At 38.5% G+C, this 21,607-nt stretch overlaps 1 pseudogene; it reads right to left on the bottom strand.

Annotated features, from left to right (window-relative positions):
- Positions 1–460: 460 nt before the first annotated feature.
- LOC138812058 (olfactory receptor 4K14-like) lies at positions 461–1,439 on the bottom strand (annotated as a pseudogene).
- Positions 1,440–21,607: the final 20,168 nt, after the last annotated feature.

Below are 21,607 nucleotides of genomic sequence, written 5' to 3'. Positions count from 1 at the left end.
CCTTAAGTAGTGCAGCACTTTGGTTTTGTCCTTTCTTAATTTTTTTCTGTTGTCCCTCTTTCATTAGTGTTTTGTTGGATAGCTGGAATAAGTAAAAAAGACTGTGTCTTTTGACGAAGGGTAAACGAATGTTTTGTGGGAGATGTGTCAAGATATAGAACATAATTTTTAAATTGAGTTAGGACATCATTCAAGATAAGGTACTAAAATGTTATCTATAGAGATGAGCATAGAGCTTGTTGAATAAATTTTAGATTCTTATTTATACTGTTAAATACACATAAAAACTGTTTAGATAATTTCTCCATGAGAAAAGGTCACTCTGATTTGGGTTTTAGTGAAGTAATTCACAGTGTTCTACTGGTCAATTAGTAAATGCGAATTATCCTGAATTCCATTGAATCTATACTCATATGTGGAGACAGGAAAGAGCTACAGTATGAACTAAATTTCCTGTTTTTCATCCTATCTCGTAGGTAGGTCTTTGTGTTGTTGGTCTGAAGTGCTTAAGATAGGCCTTCTGGGCATCTATAAAACCCTTGGACCCTATAGCATACCTTCTAAGTCTTTTCATGGCACTTTTAATCTCTTTATTCCTCAGTATATAAATGGCTGGGTTTAGCAGTAGTGTAAAAACAAAATAAAACATAGCAAGAAATTTGTCCAGCCAGGTGATGCTGAGAGGCCACACATAGATGAAGATGCAGGGGCCGAAGAGGAGCACTACCACTGTGACATGAGCGGAGCAGGTGGACAGAGCCTTGGAGGCCCCACTTGTAGAGCTCCGGCGCATTGTGAGAAGAATGTATGTGTAGGAGATCAGCAACAGAACGAAGCAGGTTACACCCACAACTCTACAGTCAATGTTCATCAATAGGTCCAGATTATACGAATATATGAATGCTAGCTTGATGATCAGTGGTATGTCACAGAAGAAGCTGTCTATTTCCCGGGGGCCACAGAAAGGCAGCTGTATGACCACTACCAAGTGACTCATGGCATGCACGAATCCAATGGTCCAGGCAGTCAGCACCAGCTCAATAATGGTGGAGTAGTGAGTGGTCTGCAGATTGCCACATAGCGATCATAGGCCATTACCACAAGGAGAACTATCTCACTAGTAGCAATGAAGTGGGCAAAGAAGATCTGAGACATGAACCCTCCAAAGGAAATGGTCTTGTTCACCCTCAGAAAGTCTGCGATTATCTTAGGGGTGCTGACTGAGGAGAGCCACAGATGAACAGGTTGGCCAGCAAGGAGTACATAGGGGAGTGGAGGTGAGGGTCAGTGACAATCAAGATCATGATGACAATGTTCTCTGACCCGATGATCAGATAAAGCACCAAAAATACCATGAAGAGTAAGATCTGGACATTCTGTGAATTGTCAAGTCCGAGAGGCACAAACTCTGACAATACTGACTGATTTCCTCCATCCATTGTATTTGTGTCCTCTGATATAATCTAGAAAGAAGAATAGATGATCAACTAGTGGGATGATAAAGAGAATTTAGCTTGTAGAATTTTATAATAACATTGAAAACTAACATCTATGTCTGAAATTGAACAGCATAAATGCAAGGAGAAATTTTAGCCAAATATAAGGGGCATTCTGCACCAAAGTGAATGTAAACAGACCATGACTAATTTTTCAAGAAGCAGAGCATAAGAAGGAATGCCATGCAAATGTCTTACCAGAACAGTTCTCTCCTGGGGATGGTCAGGGGACAGAGATCCAGGGGCCTTCCCTGGGGCCTGCTCTGCCCACCAGTCCAGTCAAAGGCAGAGCACAGTGCCCTCTCACTCTGCCTGCTCACTCTGCCCGCTCCTCAGTCCAATTGAAGGCTGAGCACAGTACCAGCTCGATCTGCTAGGAATCTTTATGTACATAGTCAAAATTAGTTCAGAAACTTGGGAAGGTGATGGTGAATTGACATTGAATTTCAAACTAACGATGTGATACAATCCTACCATTTCTTGGCACCATATATAATGATTCCTTCAAGCCTAGGAAGACATTACAATCCTGTAAGACATTACAAAACTATGATTTCTTAGCTCTCTAAAATAAATGTTGAAGCCAGGTGCCAGTGGCTCATGCCTGTAATCCTTGCTACTCAGGAAGCTGAGATCTGAGGATCACAGTTCAAAGCCAGCTCAGGCAGGAAAGTCCATGAGACTCTTTATCTCCAATAAACCACTAGAAAAGTGGAAGTGATGCTGTGGCTCAAGCGGTAGAGCACTCGCCTGGAGCTGAAGAGTGCAGGGACAGTACCCAAGCCCAGAGTTCAAGCCCCATGACTGACAAAATAAAGTAAAATATTGAGACAATCTTTATGAGAGAAAAAACTGTACAGAAAGTCATGCAATAAATACCTTGGCATGATGCAAAATCAGACACATAATTAGTCATTAATTAAAATGTATAATAGTATTTACTAAATAAAAATATTAATTACCAAAATATATGGGTGTAGATTAATTTCTTCTTAAAACAAGTATTTTAAGGATAAATTTTCAAGAACCAATTTTTGCTGGGTGCCAGTGGCTCACGCCTATAATCCTAGCATCTCAGGAGGCTGAGATCTGAGGATTGCAGTTCAAAGCCAGTTCAGACACGGAAGTCTCTGAGACACTTATATCTGAATAACCACCAAAAAACCAGATGTGGAGCTTTAGTTCAAGTGGTAAAGTACAAGCCTGGAGCAAAAATGCTCACGGACAGTGCCCAGATGCTGTGTTCAAGTTTCAGGACCTGCACAACACAACAAAATAAGACAAGAAACAATTTTCTACCTGCTAGAGTAAGTTACATAGAAGATAGTTGCAAATGTGGGGCTTCAAATGTGACCGAGAGAGGAATGTGCTGCAGAGTGACTATGAACATTATTGGTTTAGGAGTTTGAGGTCGCTTGCCACGCAGGTGCTCTCCCACTGGATTCCCTGCCATTTGTTTTTTTTAGAATAAGTTCTTACCTCCTGCCCAGGCCAGCCTAGACTGTGATCCTCCTCTTGAATGTTTCCTGCACAGATGGGCTGCTAGGCATGCATCTCTGCACTCAGATTTTTATTGGTTTCTACCTAGGCTGGCTTCAAACTGTGACCCAATCTCTGAGGAGCTGGGGTTACAGGAGTGAGCCACTGGCACCTGGCGCTTCTCCATTTTTTTTTTAAATAGTGGATCTTGAGACAATGTTTGTATTGGGACTTCTTCTGTAAGCAAAATGTATGCTATCAACTTTCTTTCAAATATCTCTTCCTTACGTTTTCCTTAAGTGTCCATGTGCCTCTCAGTGATTGTCTGATGTCCACTGTGAAAGGTACCTTGCCTGTGCTGCCTGCTGTCCAGGGTATAACCAAGGTTTCACCCTCATTTTTCTTGCCTGACAGGGTTTTTAATGTTTACAGGACTTGGAAGCATTGGGGTGTTCTATTAAAGCACCTTTAAGATTCTACTTGTTTTTCTTTTGTCGGTTGTGGGGCTTGAACCCTAGGCCTGGGTGCTATCCCTCAGCTCTTCAGCTTAAGGGGAATGCTCTACCACTTGAGCCACAGCACACTTCCAGTTTATGGTGGTTAATTAGAGATAAGAGTCTCAGAAACCTCCTGCCCCGGGCTTGCTTTGAACTGTGATCCTTAGGTCTCAGCCTCCTGAGTAGCTAGTATTATAGGTGTGAACCATCAGCACCCAGCTAGAACAGCTAGAATTCTACTTTTAACATAAGGGTAATTCTTTTTTGTTGTTGTTGTTTTTGGGTTTTTTTGGGGGGGGGGCATCCGATCGTGGGGCCTGAACTCTGGGCCTCGGTGCTGTTCAGCTCTTCAGCTCAAGGCTAGTGCTCTACCACTTGAGCCACAGCGCCACCTGCAGCTTTTTTTCTTTTTACTTATGTGGTGCTGAGGAATTGAACCCAGGGCCTCATGCATGCAAGGCAAGTGCTCTACCAACCACCTTCCCAGCCCAAGGGGGTAATCCTTAAAGAAGGGTCTAGCCCACTACCGAACACATTCTATGAAGCCATCATAACCCTCATCCCAAAACCAGGCAGGGACTCATCAAAGAAAGAGAAATATAGACCCATTTCTTTGATGAACATTGATGCAAAACTTCTCAACAAAATTTTGGCCAACCGACTTCAACAATTCATCCAAAATATAATACACCATGATCAAACAGGATTCAGTTCAGGGATGCAAAGCTGGTTTAATATACGCAAATCAATTAATATTATTCATCACATCAACAGGAGCAAGAATAAGAAACACATGGTTATCTCAATAGATGCAGAAAAAGCATTCGACAAGATCCAACACCCCTTTACGATGAAGGTTTTGGAAAAATTAGGAATCCATGGAACATTCCTCAATACAATAAAGGCTGTATATGACAAACCTGCAGCCAGCATTATACTTAATGGTGAAAAACTAAAGCCATTTCCTCTTAACTCAGGAACAAGACAAGGATGTCCACTCTCTCCACTTCTCTTCAATCTAGTATTAGAATGCCTAGCTACAGCAATAAGACAAGATGCAGACGTAAAGGGGATCCAAATAGGGAAAGAAGAAATAAAACTCTCCCTCTTTGCAGATGACATGATCTTGTATTTAAAGAATCCCATAGACTCCACTCCCAAATTACTCAAGCTGATTCAAAACTTTGGCAAAGTAGCAGGGTATAAAATTAACCCCCCAAAATCAATGGCCTTTCTGTATGCCAACAATGAGAAAAGTGTGGCTGAAATTAGGAAAGCAACTCCATTTGTAATAGCCCCACAAAAAATAAAATACCTAGGAATTAAATTAACCAAAGAAGTGAAGGGCCTCTATGTTGAAAACTTTAAAATCTTGAAAAAGAAAATCAACACAGAACTTAAAAAATGGCAAAACCTCCCATGCTCCTGGATTGGAAAGGTTAACATCGTGAAAATGGCAATACTTCCCAAGGCTATCTACAAATTCAACATGATACCTATCAAAATTCCAAGCTCATTCTTCAAGGAAATAGAAGAGGCAATCCAAAAATTCATATGGAACAATAAAAGACCCCGAATAGCAAAAACGCTCCTCAACGGAAAGAACACTGCTGGAGGAATATCAATACCAAATTTCAAACTCTACTATAAAGCCATAGTAATCAAAACAGCTTGGTATTGGCATAAGAACAGACCTCAGGACCAATGGAATAGAATTGAAAACCCAGAAATGACCCTACAGACCTATAGCCATCTAATCTTCGATAAGGGAGCTAAAACAATAGAATGAAACAAAGACAACCTCTTCAGTAAATGGTGCTGGCAAAATTGGTTAACTTCTTGTAGAAAAATAAAGCTAGATCCTTATATATCACGCTGCACCAGAATCAACTCCAAATGGATCAAAGACCTCAGAGTCAAAGCAGACACTCTGAAAACATTACAGGATGGAATAGGAGAAACCCTAGGTCTCCTTGGCTCAGGCAGAAATTTTTTGAATCGAGACCCGGAAACACAACAAATCAAAGAAAGGTTGGACAAATGGGATTGCATAAAGTTGCAGAGCTTCTGCATGTCAAAGGACATAGCTAACAAGATCAATAGAAATCCCACGGATTGGGAAAAGATCTTTAATAGCCATACAACGGACAAGGGTCTCATATCTAAAATATACTTGGAACTCAAAAAATTAAACCCCCCAACAACAAATCCTCAAAGAAACAACTGCCCAATAAACAAGTGAGCGAAAGACTTAAAGAGAAACTTCTCTGAAGAAGAAAGAAGGATGGCCAATAGACACATGAAGAAATGCTCAACCTCCCTAGCCATAAAAGAAATGCAAATCAAAACAACATTGAGATATCACCTCACTCCAGTTAGAATAGCAAAAATCAAGAACTCTAACAACAACAGATGTTGGAGGGGATGTGGACAGAAGGGAACCTTACTTCATGGCAAAAATCAAGAACTCTAACAACAACAGATGCTGGAGGGGATGTGACCAGAAGGGAACCCTACTTCATTGTTGGTGGGAATGTAAACTTGTTCAACCACTTTGGAAAGTAGTATAGAGATTCCTCAAAAGACTCCACATAGAACTCCCCTATAACCCACTTTTGGGCATTTACCCAAATGTTTACAAACAAGACCACACTAAAGCTACCAGCACAACTATTTTTATTGCAGCATTATTCACCATAGCTAAGATCTGGAACCAACCCAGATGCCCCTCAGTAGATGAATGGATCAAGAAAATGTGGTATATATACACAATGGAATTCTATGCCTCCATCGGAAAGAATGACATTGCCCCATTTGTTAGGAAATGGAAAGACTTGGAAAAAATTATATTAAGCGAAGTAAGCCAGGCCCAAAGAAACATAGGCCCCATGGTTTCCCTTATTTGCAATATCTAGTATATGTATGAGTCAAGCGGAAAAGGTCAGATAATGTGATGTTAGGAAAATGAACCCTTGAGAAGTGATACTGTGGCTTAAGTGGTAGAGCGCTTGCCTTGAGCTGAAGAGCTGACAGTGCCCAAGCCCAGAGTTCAAGCCCCACGACCGACAAAAAAAAAAAAAAGGAAAATGAACCCTTAGATATGGATTTTAATGTTTTTTTCTTTCATGGATGTGTTTCTAACGCATTTATAAGATTATTTCTTTGTTGCTTTGTATGTCCCTCCCCCACAGTATAACCCCTGCTTTCCCTATATTTGATGTCAGTATAAGTTGTGGAGGAGATGGGGAAAAACAAGTCGTTTAAGGATACAGGTGGACCTGTTGCAACAATGAGAAGTACAAGTTGTCATGTCCACAACGAGCTTTACAATGTCTGTGAGCGGGGTGGGGAGGGGGGAGGCTGGGAAGGGATGTGAAGTATAAACAAAGGAGGAGGCTGTAATGCTTGCTAAGAAATGTACGTATTATCTTGCCCATGTAATTGTAACCCCTCTGTACAGTATGTTCACAAATAAAATAAAATAATAAAAATTTAAAAAATAAAAAAATAAAAAAAAAAGGAAAGGGCTAGCCTTAGGCTTTGATGGATGGAACTGAAAACTAGGGTAAGAAAACAAAGCAAATTATCTTCTTCCTTCTAGATGTAATATACTTCCATAAGTGCTGGTTTTCTCCAAAAGTATTAATCTTTGTTATTAATAATTTTACCTCAGTATATGTATACAAGGCCACAGACCATGTATTGAAGGAGATGCTCAGCATGTTCCAGTGAGTTGGGATGGCTTCCTCAGGTTGCAAGTTTTAGTTCTATGTTTGCACTAGCCAAGAATTGTAATCTTGTTTGCCATATCTCCAAGCTAAAACTTTCTTACATTCTATGCAATCTGACACAATGAGCCTTTATCATGAATAAGGACAGCCAATTCTGTTCATAGTAATTCATAGGCAAAGTAATGTGATCTTCTGACACAGATCTTAGAGCATGTCTGAGGCCATGCTCTTGTGTAGTGTTTGCACTATTTTGAAGATAAATTCCCATAAAAATAGAAAATTAAGAGAAAAACCTATGGGTTGTCTTCTAAAAATGCCAGAAGACACAGGAGTTATACTGAGCTCCAAGTATCCTGCAAATCATTTGAACGATACAGAGAAGTATCTTAAGAGGAGCAGAGAGCAGAGGTGACTTACTAGACACTATCGTTTCTCTTGGTCTTCCTTTCTCATGTGTGCAATGGTGGGCTCCATCGCAACAATGGAGGTACTCTCCTCACCCTGACACTTAGCCACTGCCTGGAGAAGTCTCCTGGGGCAAATTTACCTATTCTGTATTCCAACCCAAACAAGAATCAAGGAAATAATGATCTTGACATCCCCTGGGGATTTCTCTATCAAGAGTGGTACTGAGTGCTGTGTACTTGTGAAATTAGAACATGGAGATGAGGAAAACCTCCTATGAGTCAGTTCGGCACTAAAAATGAGTGGAGTTTGAACAGTATTCCATTGACTAAATAGTACTAAGGAGATGTTTTCTGCAGCTTTGTTCAGTAATTCTATGAAATCAGATTATGTTTGGGCCACAGACAACATGGCTATGTTTACTAAATAAAACAGTGAGGCAGTATGGCTGACCCATGATTACTAAATAGAGCAATGTAGTGTGACTGACCCATTCTGGGTGTGGCCCAAACAGCAATAGTCCGTGGGTGCAGTGCTGAGCTGGTCGGATTTTCCTAACAAGGGGGTGTCTGTGGTCAAATGGCTGATGTCTTGCAGTATATTCTGTGATTACATGAGATACTGTCAGGTAGAGAATAGATATCTTAGGATTCTGAAAGATATGTTGATATGAACCTACACATATCCTCGAACTCTTAGAGTTAAAAACAATTTTGTGATACTATAATTGGCCCAAAGTAAACGGCTTTTGTTTAGAAATACAATGTGGTAAACTTTGACATTCGCATGCCTCATGAAGACATCATTGCCATCTAGATAGGAAACACAGATCTGCAGGCCTCTCTTTGGAGCCACTGATCCGTTACTAATTTTGCATGTTGCAGAGTGTTTTATAATGGAATTCATTTGTACTTCTCTAAAAATGTTCAGTTCAGCTGGGTGTTGGTGGCTCACTCCTGTCATCCTAGCCACTCAGGAAGCTGAGGTCTGAGGATTGTAGTTTGAAGCCAGCCCAAGCAGGAAAGTCCATGAGACATATTTCCAATTAACCACCGAAAAGCTTGAAATGGAGCTGTGGGCCAAGGGTAGAGCACTAGTCTTAAGCACAAGGAAGCTCAGGGACAGTGCCCAGGCCCTGAGTTCAAGCAACCTAAAGAAGAAAAAAAGTTCACAACCAAAAGAAGAAAAAAATTTAGTTCATTTATTTTTTTATTGTGAAAATACTGTACAGAGGGGTTACAATTACATGGGCAAGATAATGAGTACATTTCTTATCAAGCATTGTAGCCTCCTCTTTTGTTTCCCCTTCCCATCCCTTTCTATCCTCCCCCAGCCCCCCCCCCAACTTGCCCGCCCCCCCCCCACCAAAGTTGTGAAGTTCGTTTTTGACATAACGACTTGTACAACTCATTGCTGCAATGGGTCCACCTGTATCCCTATTTAAAAGATTTGTTTTTCCCCTTCCCCTCCACAAATTATACCAACATCAACTACAGTGAAAGCAGGGGTTATACTGTGGGGAAGGGACATACAAAACAACAAATAATCTTATAAATGTGTTAGAAACAATCACATGAAAGAAAAAAAGACATTTGAATACATATCTTAGGGTTCATTTCCCTAACATCAACTTATCTGACCTTTTCTGCTTGACTCATACATATACTAGATATTGCAAATAAGGGAAACCATGGGACCTATGTTTCTTTGGGCCTGGCTTACTTTACTTAATATAATTTTTCCATGGATTAATTATATTTTTATTATAAATTATTCAATTTGGAACCAACCAATGCTTATACATATTATACATTACATATACTAAAAATACATACTTTTTCTGATATTAATGATAACTTTGTTTACTTGTTATTTTATTTACTGTTTACAAATTACCCTCTGATATTAAGTTTTTCTAGAGTACTTAGGTTTGTCATTCAATTCTGGACTGCAAATTATTCCATTTTAATTTTACTTTTCTTCATTTGTTATATGAAATTTTTCTATAAATAAGAATATTTCCAAATGAAGTATTTGGCTGTTGTATACAAAAGAACTAAAGACAAGATAAATATTTGATCCTTCTCACGAATTTTAATTTGAAGTCTATTTTATCTGATATTAGGATTGTAACTCCTGCCTGTTTATGGGGGCCGTTTGCTTGCTAGATTTTGTTCCAGCCTTTAACATTGAAAATGTGTTTGTTTTTACGGGCAAGATGTGACTCCTGCATGCAGCAGATAGAAGGGTCTTGTTTTTTAATCCAACTAGACAGTCTATGTTGCTTAATTGGAGAGTTAAGTCCGTTAACGTTAAGAGATAGGACTGAGAGGTATTTGGGAGTTCCTGCCATGTTATCCACCTTCTTGGGGGCTGCGAAACTGGATTCTTCCTATGGTTCTTGGATTCTCAGTTTGGGTGAAGTTTCTTGGCCTTTATTGTGGTCTTGTTGGTTTTCTATGTGTAGGGCATCTTTAAGAATCTTTTGTAGGGCTGGTTTGGTGGAGATGTATTGTTTCAATTTTTCTTTGCTATGTAAGGTTTTTATTTGACCTTCAGTTATGAAGGAGAGTTTAGCTGGGTACAGTATTCTTGGTTGATAGTTGTTTGTTTTTAGGGCTTGGCATACATCATTCCAGGCTCATCTTGCTTTGATTGTCTCTGCTGAGAAATCTGAGGTGATTCTAATTGGTTTTCCTTTATAGGTGATCAATCTTTTCTCCTTCACAGCTTTAAGGTTCCTGGGTCTGAATTGATCCTGTGTGGATTATAATGTGACAGTGGGATGTCCTATTCTGATTTGGTCTATTTGGAGTTCTAAAAGCTTCTTGTATCTGAATAGGCCTATCTTTTTGCATGTTTGGGAAGTTCTCTGCTAGGATCCTATTAAACAAATTTCCTAGACCATTAACTTCTGTTTCTAGGTGTTCCTCTATACCCATTATCCTTAGATTAGGCCTTCTGATGGTGTCTTCCAAGTGTTGGATAGATCTATCATATTTTTTGGACTTGTCTTGGATGGTTGTATGTTCTTTCTCTATAATATCTAGGCTGTCTTCAATCCACGAGATTCGATCTTCTGCATGGTCTAACCTGCTGTCAAGACTTTAAACTTTGTTTTTTATTTCTTTTCCTTCTAATTGGTCAGCTTTGATGGCTTCAAATTGTTTGTTGAAGCTTTGTTTTAGATCTTGTATGAACTTCTTTACTTCCTTAATTTGGTGTTCAGTGTTTATTCTCAAATCACTTAGTTAGATTGATTATGGTTTCCTTGGACTCCCATTCCTTCTGGTGGGTTTCATTCAGCATTCCCTTTGTGGTCTCCCTGACATCCTTCAGTGCTTTGTTAATGGATTCCATGAATGCCTTTAGTGATCTTTGTCTATTTTCATCCTGCTCTCTCAATTCCTGTATTACTCTTTGCTCAGCTTCCTCACGTTCACGCCATTCCTGTAGTTCTCTTTGAGTGTTCTCAGCCTGCTCATGTCATTCCTGCCTTTCTCTTTCAGTGTTCTCAAGCTGCTCATGCAAAAACCTGTATCAGTTTTTGAGTAGCTTCCTCACGCTCATGATAAACCTGTATTAACCTTTTGTTTGCCTTTGTAGGTTTTCAATCTTTTCCTGTATTAACCTTTGGTTTGCCTCCTCTCTCTCCCTATCAAGCTCATACAGAGTCCTTTGTATGTTTTCAATCTTTTCATTTGCCATGTTTACCATCAGTGTTTGTAGAACTATTTGGGAGCTCTCCTCTGGGTTATTCATTATCTGTTCTGTCACCTGATTATCATGAGTGAGAGTTGAGATACCTGGACTTGCCCTTTTTCTTGTGTTTTTCCAGCTTACTCTGCCCATTTGGGATGAAAGTAACACCAGTTTTGTGCTACAACACTAACTTAAGGCAAGCATCAACCAAAGTCTGTAATTGCACAGTCAAAAGTCTGCAGATACAATCTAGTTCAACAGATATATCTATTCAACATCAAACAACTATATATTAATGGGCTACGAACCACAAAGAAGAATTTGGCAAACCAGAAATTATTGTGTTTAGGGAGAGATGTTGGTAAAAATAGGAATAGAGAGATGTGGGAAGGGTCAGGGAGAGTTAACTAAGTCCTAATCTCAAAGCGGGAAATAGGTTGAATAGGATAAAGTAGAGAGAGAGAAAAAAAAGACGAAAGAGAAAGAGAAAAAAAGACAAGAAAAAAATAGAAAAGCAAAAATTAAAAATTAAAAAGTGCAATGCTTAAAAATTATGCAGATTGAAAACGAAATATTCAGAGAAGACCATGGATATAATGAGAGAAGCGGATGGATATAAAGGAGATGTGAAAAACTTAAAAATACTTAAAATATTATATAGGTATAAAGAGGTAGTACTGTTATTAAGGAATTTGAGTCTAAGGTTTTGAATTGAGTAATAAATTTCTGGATTAAGTGTGTACACAATGGGGGATAAGTTCTAATAATGGACTACGGGTATGTCTGAGGATGTGCAGAACAGCAATTAAGTCACACAAAGAAGAATGAAAGAGAAGAAAAAGTGAAAAGAATGAAAAAGAAAGAAAAAGATCAGAAGTTCAGTAGATATTAACAAAAAGCAAAAAAAATAAAATTTTAAGGAGGAAAAAAAAGAAAAACGCACACACACATATACACCTAAAATAAAAATTATAAGAGGAAGAAAAAAAGTTACTAGAAAATAATTTTTTTTAAAGGTAAAAATTAAAAATAAAAAAATTATAAAAAAATTTTTTATAAAAGATAAAGAAAAAAAAAAGAAAAAGTTCTTTGATTTTGGGGGGGGGAGGGTTAGGAAGATCCTGTTTCTCCCTTGTATCCGTAACCAGCCTCTTTTGGGGAGTCTCTGGTCTGCTTGTGGTGTTTAATTTTCCTGTGGCTTGGTTGGTTTCTTAAGTCAGTTTGTTTGATCAGGCAGAAAAATGCTCTGCTTTACCCAGGATTTTGTGATCCTCCTCCCAGGCTAGTTCAATGGGAGGGAGATCTGCTTTGAGTATCACAAAGGAGGGAGATGGCTGTTTCCTCAAGTTTGGAGATGCTGTGATGAGGCTAGGTTCTGGTAGCGTTGAGGCCTTTCAGCAAACAGTAGCTTTTTCCTGAGGGGCTAGATTGTGAGAGACTCACAGAGCCCAGCCTGGAGCCATTCTCAGGGTTTATATTTACTGAATTTCAATTGATTGTCAAGGCTGCTAAAGGGAGGGGCAGCCTCTGGCTCTGTTTACCCAGTGAAGAAGAAAGCCACTCCTGGGGCTGGTGGTCTGAGCTGGGTGACTTTTCCCTGGGTGGAGCTGAGTCTGGCAGGTCAGCTTAGGTTTTTTGTGACCTGCTAAATGACTCTAGTTTTCTTCCAAGGCCTGAGTTGGAGCCAGCAGCTCAGCTCGGCCTTTGTCAGTATCAAAGATGGAGATAGTCCAGTAGTGTGGGGGGAGGGGTAGCCTTCCCTCCTCTGCTCCCTGAGAAGGAGTGAGGACGTCAGGCTTCTACTCACGCCGAGTCTTGGTTCCTGGGTTGTCTCTGGTCTTCAAACTCCAGGATAAAGATGTCTGCTCCTTGTCAGTTCTTGCTAGTGTTGAGTAGAATCCGCTCGCCCGCCGCGTCTGGCTCCTTCGTTCCAGACTCTCTGTGTTGCAGGTATGGCCGCTATGGCCACAGCCTGGATTTTCCCTCTCTGGCCTAACTCTCTGTACTGTGATGGCACACTTGGTGTGATTCTCTGGCTTAAGACTGTTCACTGGAATACTAAAACTGCTTTCTATGCGAGAGCTTGTTTAGCCTCCAGCTTTTCCTCTGCCATCTTCCCCACGAGTTCCAAGTTTAGTTCAGTTGCCCTTTTATTAATTGAGTTGTTTATTTGGGGGGAGTTAATATTTTGAGTTCACAGTATGTTCTGCTTATTAGACACTCACCATATGTACAGCTGACAAAGGTTTTTCTCTACTCTGTAGGCAATCTCTTCAAACCTATGACTATCTCCTCACTGTGCCCAGGCTCTGTAGTTTGATGCCATCTCATTTCTTAATCCTTGCTCTTATTTGCTGAGCTATTAAGTTATACTCAAGAAGTTAATGCCTATGCAAATATGTTCCAGTGTTTTTACCATTCTTTTGGTATTGTTTCTTGTAGTTTCACAGTTTTTGGTCTTACATTAAGACCCACTCTCAGCTGACATTTGTGCAGAGTGAGAGGTGGGGCCCTCGCTTCAATTCTGTGCATTTGGATATTCACTTTTCCCAGCACCATTTGTACATTTTGGAATGATTGGTGAAAAATCAAATGATTCAGCTGTGTGGATTTATTTCTGTGTCTTATCTTGTTATGTTTATTTTGTTTGTTTTTGTATTATTTCTGTGGTGTTTTTGTTAATATTACCATGTGGCATAATTTGTAATCCGGTATTGTAATACCTCTAGCATTGGTTTTTCTATAAAAATTGGTTTGGCTACTTTGGGGTTTTGTGCTTCTCTGTGAAATTTAAAATTGATTTTTTTTCATTTTTGTGAAGAATCCCATCTGGATTTTGAGGATTATTTCATTGAACCTGTACATTTCTTTCAGCTATTTTCATGATATTCCAACCATCCATGAGCATTGTGGTCTTCCCATCAATTGATATCGTTCCATCCTCAGAGTTTTTATAGGTTTATAGTTTTCATTGTAGAGAAAAGTTAAGTTGTTAAATTAAGAAATTTGGCTTAGCCAGATGCGGGGTGGCTCACTCCTGTCATCCTTGCTACTCAGGAGGCTAAGATCTGAGGATGAGGGTTCAAAGACATCCCAGGCAGGAAAATCCAGGAGACTCTTATCTCCAATTAACCACTAGAAAACCAGAGGTGGGGCTGTGACTCAAAGAGGTAGAGTGTTCGCCTTGAGCAAGAGAGCAGGAACAGTGCACAGGCCCTGAGTTAAAGTTCAGACAGAAAAAAAACCCAGAAAGTTGGCTAAGTTATAATGTAGGTATTTATTATTTTTGACACTATTATGAATGGAATCTTTCTCCTAATTTCCATCTCAGCCTATTCACTGTTGTTATACAGAAAAGCTACTGAATTTTGTGTGTTGATTTCATGCCCTGTTACATAGCTGAAGGTGTTTATGAGATCTAAGACTTTGGAGTGAAACCTTAATGGTCCTATAAGATTATATTACTAGTAAATAGAAATAATTCAACTGATTTCTTCTCTGTGTGGATTCCTTTTATATCTTTCTCTTGCATTATTGCTCTGGCTAGGAATTCTAGTCTTAGGTTAAATAAGAATAGAAAGAGCAAACACCTGGTCTCATTTCTGATTTACAGAAAATAATTTCTTTTTTTTGTTTAGTATGATTTTAGCTGTAGATTTGTCATAGATAGTCTTTATTATACTAAGACATATTCTTTTCTCTTCCTAGTTTCTTTAGGCTTTTCAAAAAAAAGGAATTTTGTCAAAGGCTTTCTCTGCATTGGTTAAGATGATCATGTGATTCTTGTTCTTGATTCTGTTTGCTGCTTAATTTTAATTAAGCTTGCATTCCTGGAATAAAACCAACTTGATCATAATTATGCTGTTTTTAATATTATATTGCATTCAGATTGAAACAACTTTGTTGGGAACTTTTGCATCTATGCTCATTAAAAAGGTTGGTCTATATTTCTCCTTTTTGTGTCTTTGCCCAGTTTTGGACCTAGTGTAATGCTGCTTCTTATAATATTTCTTTTCTTTCCATTTCATGGAAATGTTTGACAAGTATTGGTGTTAGTTCTCTTAAAGATCTGGCAGAATTCTGCATTGAGTCCATACAGTCCTGAAGTTTTATTTTTGTGACTGTCTTTATTACTTCTTTAACCTCATTGCTTGTTATAGATCTAGTTAAGTGATTTCTGTCTTCTTGATTCAGTTTTGGCAGGTCAAATGAATGTGGAAATGTATTGATTTCTAGCTTAATTGAATATAAGTTGTCAAAGTGATATCTCATATTTTGTATTCTGTATTTCTTTTGAGTTTCTTATGATAGCCTCATTTTTCTCTCTGAATTAATTTGATTGGATCACTTCCCTTCAACAAATGAATTCTTTTTTTCCTTCATGAGTTTAATCTCAATGTTATACTGATTCAATTATTCTCACTGGAACGAGTAGTGTCAAAATTACTTCTTAAGTTTTTTCAACTTATATTCGCATCTGCATCTGTCCTGTTTGAGTGCCTAGCGAGGATGTCACTGTTACAATGGGTCAACCTGTATCCTTGTTTCAGCATTTATTATTTTATGTTACCATTTATACCTTTCTTTACCATTTTAATTAATCCCTGCTACCATTCCTGAGCTGCTCACCCATGTTTAGATCACCAGGGCACCAAGGCATAAATACTAAGGAGTTGGGGACATGACTGACAAAGCATTATACAGCAAGATGACCCCAGAAGGCTTCCTGGAGATGCTCGCTGCTGTGCTACTATTGCTCATACTGTTGAACTAGTGTTTGTCTTGGAGTGTTAGCTGATAAGATTTTTTTAGAGAGTGATCTAAACTACCACAAAACTAAAGAATTCAATTTGATCTTTAGTTACTCTAAAATGTGAGAATCACAAAACAAAATATGTAACTATGAATGTAATAAATGCCAATGGCAAGATACACTGAAGGGCATATAAGAGGGTCTACGGAGAATAATGGTAATGGGTTGAAGATGGCTAGAGAACAAGATCAGTGAGGGGAAAAGGAACAAGAAAGAACTCTACAGGAGAAACAGGAGGGTAAGATACTGTTACCAGGTTGTCCATCACAGTTTAAGCCAGCACATACCAATGCATTATGAACACCAGAGAGGGTAATTTCCTTGCACTTTTGTATACTATTTATGTGAATTTTGAGTGGAAAGTTCAAAAGTAATGACTATCTTAAGGAAAGTACTCATGGACACGAGGAAAAATTGAGTTTAAGCATATGATGCATGGATGTGACAGTCAGGCATATTGGAATGGAGTAGGAGTTGGAAATATCCTGTGCTGTTTCAGTGAACCGACAGGTTCATCTTCTAGGACACTAAGAAATAGGAGATCAAATTGACTTTTAGCCTCCAGGCAGTACTTTACTTACCCTTCATAAATGCTAAGTGAAGTTCAGGGGTCAGGAGGCATTCCTGATTTTGTCTAGTCATATTACCTAGCTAATCAGTGTCAGGAACATAACAAAAGCTAAAGAAATATGAGATAATATATTTCTAAAAATTAGTTCAAGTTGTCAGTATGAAACCCAAAATCATAGCCCTTACAAATTGTAGGGAAATTACATTTAATAATTTTTCCTTCTAAACTTTTACTTTTTGGTTATAAAAAAGTGAATATTTAAGTAAGTGAAAATGTCTTTCTTTTTCAAGCATCAGTGATTATTATATATGATCATGGAAGAAAGTATAGTTATCTGTGAGAGCCTGTTTGGAAAAGTGACTATGTGCTTGTCTATTGCACTACTATTGCTAGTAGAAGCTCCTAGAAATCATTCAGGAGCCAGCCCCATTCAGGATTTGTCATCTTTCTTAGGGGTGATGTAAACCTTGACATTCATTAGGAGACACATTTTCAAATGAGAAATGCAAACACATTAAACAAAATGTATTGCAAGAATCACAGCTTTGTATACAAGTGGGAATGGAGTTTGAATAACTCATTCAATCACTTGGTTCTATAGGCTAACAACCTGGGGTGTTTGAGTGTGTTCACAGAAATCAGAAAACCAGAGCCAGATGCCCAGTGTTCTGAATTCCAGCTCCCGGTCTTCCTCCGTGAGCTTTACACTCATTTAGTAGGGCATTATGAACAAAGCTATAATTGTTCATATTTGATAGGATTGCTTACCTATTAGAAGTATAGTCGTATTCAGTGCGTTCTTACTTTGTTTAATATAAAATTAGCCTCTATTTATTTATTATCTTTAAGTAATTATATAAAAGGGCTTCAATTCAACTATCAGTTTATGAGTACCTTGATTGATGTCACCCCTCATCATTCTCCTAGCCTTCTTCTTTTAAGTGAAGATTTCCCCTTTTTTTGTTGGTATCACTCATCCTGGTTTTCCTGGCTATTTCTTCAGTTGTTGAACATTTTAGATCTAAAACCTACCACCTTGTCTGTACTGTCTCTGGCCATGGGACAGAATATTTCTGAATTTGACCTTCATCTCTGAGCTAAGAAGGCCAGAGCCTTCAAAGACAACCATGCCAGAGCCACACCAGAATATTAGAGTCTAAGCTTGACATGTCCCTTTGGTTTTAAACAAGAATCCGATATTCAAGTAGATAGGAAGTAGCTTAGACCAGAGGTCTGCCTTGCACAGTTGGGACTGAAGTTTATACTGATTTGAAAAGTACATAAAGTAGAAACCTTCTTTGTAGTGGGTAAAGAAATTAGAAAAGATCAAGTGGGTATGTGCATGGAATGTGTGTTATATGACAATACATCCCAGTGAAATTTCAAAAGAAAAAAATGTGCAGAACAAAAGGATAAGTATTTTTGTAAAGGAGATTTCTAACACAAATACTGTACAAAAGGACACACATCTAAAGGGAGCAGAGGGAAGAGAGAAGAAGGAATGAGGACTGCCCTATAATTGCAAAGCATTTCTTCTAATTGTCTGTTGAGTCATAAGAGGTCCATTTTTAGGAGGAGGGGGAATTCAGATGGCTTAGTCTTCATATCTGTAAAGAGCCTCCTGAAGACAAAGGTATAGACAGGATTTGTTTTTATAAGGGAAGGAAATTAATTAGCTGCACAGGAGAGTGACCCACTGATTCTGTGGTGACAGCCCACATCCAGCTCTTTACGTGCATCTTGGGAAACAGATCTCAAAGTCACTGCTTTTCCTGAGAGAAAAGTAGCAGAGTTGCTTGGCGAGAGCCAGGGGAGAGGGAAGGTTTTGAGGCAATGGTTTGTTAGTGTCAAACTGTGCCCATGTGGCGGGGTAACTTGGGAGCATGGGTGGGTGTGGTGGCTGAGGTGAGGGTGTCCCAGTGCATTCAGCCAGGACACTCCCTGCTTGCCACATCACTGCAAAGCTGATAGATAAATCTAGAACTAAGCCTGTAAACATTCAGACCAACCTAGAGCTGATTAGGGAATAAATGTGTCATTTGTCTGTTATCAGTTAACAGGATCTATTTGGCTCTGGATGCCTTTTTGTGACCCCTGCCTTTTGGGTTGACTCTAAGTAAAGCCTGTGTGCTGCTGGCTAACTTGTTCAATGATACTGTTAAACAGTTACACATAAAAAAGTAGAAAATGTGTGAAGTTATTCTGAATATGTAACAGTAAATGAATGAAAGAAGGAGGAGGAGAAGGAAGTGGAGGAGGAGGAAGAGGAGGGGAATGGAGGGGAGTGGAAAGGAGAGGAGAGGAGAGAGGGGAGAAGCATTCATCAGGACCTGAGGTCGTTGGGACAACCCCAGAGGCCTCAGGAGCGAAGCCAGGCCTGGTCATTAGTACGCAGATGACAGAATTGAACATCCATGTCCCATGGAAGACTGAAAGGAGCAAGGCTCTATATTTGCTCAGCATGTTTTCTTAGGGCTGTATTTGTTTGGAATTGAATTTTATTTTCTCTTGTTAAGAAGGAGTGGATCAGTAGAAGAATTAAGAATGTTGGTTGATTCAAATTAATTTTTGAAAAATAGTGGCACATACTTTCTCTCATATGTGGAAGCTAAATCTAAAATACAACTATGATCATGTCAAACCCAGGGCTCAATGCAGTTACACACAACTAAGCTGATGAAAGAAGGGTATACTTAGGGGAGGAATCCAAGGGCGTAACTCCTCTAAACAACAAATGTACTGTTTTCAAAGCCAACATCAGGAAATGGAGCAAATAACATAGGAAGGATTATAATGCAGTGTGGACAATTAGATTAGGCTTGCTACCTATCTAAAGGCATGGATTTCACCCTCAGAACTTCAAAAGATGAAAAATAGAACTTACTCCTTTTAACTTCATTGTTATATCTCAGTAAGACAGTTATCAATAAATCTTATCCTTAGGAATGAAACTAACTGGCATAACTGATAATAATGACCAGTATAGTCTCCATGACTGATTTTCTGTAGATAATAAGGCTTCCACGAACTTTGGTTTTCCCAAAGGTCAAGTCTCATGAGATATAATGAGTAATAGAAAAATTGGCCTATTCTGTGCCTGAGACTTAATTATGTGGCTCTATAACATCTTTTTACATTTGTGATGTTTTCTGAATTTGGAAAGTTACCAGAATCAGTGACAGTATTTTTGGCACCAGTATTTGGGCTAAATAACAATGTTCACTTACCACAAGGTATTCCTAACTGTTCATTCCTTGCATGTTGTTGAGAAATGACAAGTAATCATTTGAGAAATACTGGAGTACTAAGGATAAAGTAAATATAAGTTCACTTGGTGTTTCCTAAGATTATTTTTTTTTCTGTAAAGTGCCAGTGTGCTTTCATGGGTTAACTGTATCTACATGGGGTTTCTTGCAGTTCACTGAATCTATTTCAGAAGTGTCCGTGTGACTGACCTGGACCGATTCACAGGTTTTCCTTGACTTCTGTTGTGCATGTCCATTTCGTAAGGAAATGATACAGTTTCTGTTTAAAGAAAAATGAAGCTGTTTCATTAAGGCTGATGTTTCCTAGAGGCATTAACTTCCAAGATATTGGAATCTTTGGGCCAAAATAATGAGGATTTTTATGGCAAAAGTATCAGCCAGCTCCCTGTGGATAAACTAGAAAACAGTAGGTCACACAAGAAGGAGAATACAGAGTCTGAGAACAATGTGAACTGAAGTATAATATGAACATGCATGAAATATTCCAGAGAAACCTCCTTGAACAATTAATATACACTAAAAAATAATAAGATTTACAAGTTTCTGTTGGGTGGGGAAGCAGTAAGGGTGAGTACGATCAAAGTATTTTTAAATACTTGTTGAAAATAGAACAATGAAACTTACAGAATTTTTTTGAGAAGGGGGCAGCAGGAACCAAGTAGAATTACAGAAAAACTGAACAATGTACCTCATGTACATGTATGGAAATAGCATGTGACACCCAATGGCAATAAAATGTTAAGAAAAAAAGTATTATTGATTTTAAAAACAATATACTCTAACCAACAACATGATCTTGCTTTACTGACTATATTTTAAATAGTTGATGTGGCAGGGGTCTTTTTAGCCATAATTTTTCCTTCTTAGCTTTGTATACCTTTTCATTTCATTCTTAATAAATCTTGTTGTATCCTAAGTTTCATTAGTATTTGGAAATAATTTTTGGATTAAAAAAAAAATTTGGGGGGTCCAGTTGTAGGGCCTAAACTCTGCTGGGCCTGGGCGCTGTCCCTCAGCTCTTCAGCTCAAGGCTAGCACTCTACCACTTGAGCCACAGAGCCACTTGCAGCTTTTTTCTTTTTGCTTATGTGGTGCTGAGGAATCAAACCCAGGGCCTCATGCATGCAAGGCAAGTGCTCTACCGTTGAGCCACATTCCCAGCCCACTGGATTTTTGTTGATTTGTTTTAAACTTCAAATAAAACTTCATTTAATCTGATTTCCTTCTATACATAAGCTTTTTTTGATATAGATACTTTATTTATTACTATAAAACTTATCTCTAAATATCTTGCAATCCTAATGGGAGCATGACAGTGTCTACACTACATATTTTCTACACTTAAAATGTTTTTGGGTATTCAGCTCAAAATCATCTTAAAGGTTCCATTGTGATTGTTTTTGAAACACAATTTTTTTAGGAAGTGATATACTTGAATTGATAGTGAATGAAATAAAAGTCCTTTTCTTGAAAACCAGCTGGACTATAAGGTCTCATTTTTAAATTTTCATGAAATAATTATTGTGTTGTAGCAAAAACTTGGTCAAGATGCTCAGCTGTTTGTTTCCATAGCCTGGTAAAACAGGCTATTGTATACAGGCTTTACATGACTTATGAAATAAGTCTTAACAATGAAGAGTTATATTA

The sequence above is a fragment of the Dipodomys merriami genome, unplaced genomic scaffold (genome assembly GCF_024711535.1).
Source record: "Dipodomys merriami isolate MVZ:Mamm:240054 unplaced genomic scaffold, mDipMer1.0.p SCAF_56, whole genome shotgun sequence".
NCBI classification, from domain to species: domain Eukaryota; kingdom Metazoa; phylum Chordata; class Mammalia; order Rodentia; family Heteromyidae; genus Dipodomys; species Dipodomys merriami.
This window is presented reverse-complemented; position numbering and strand designations above follow the sequence as displayed.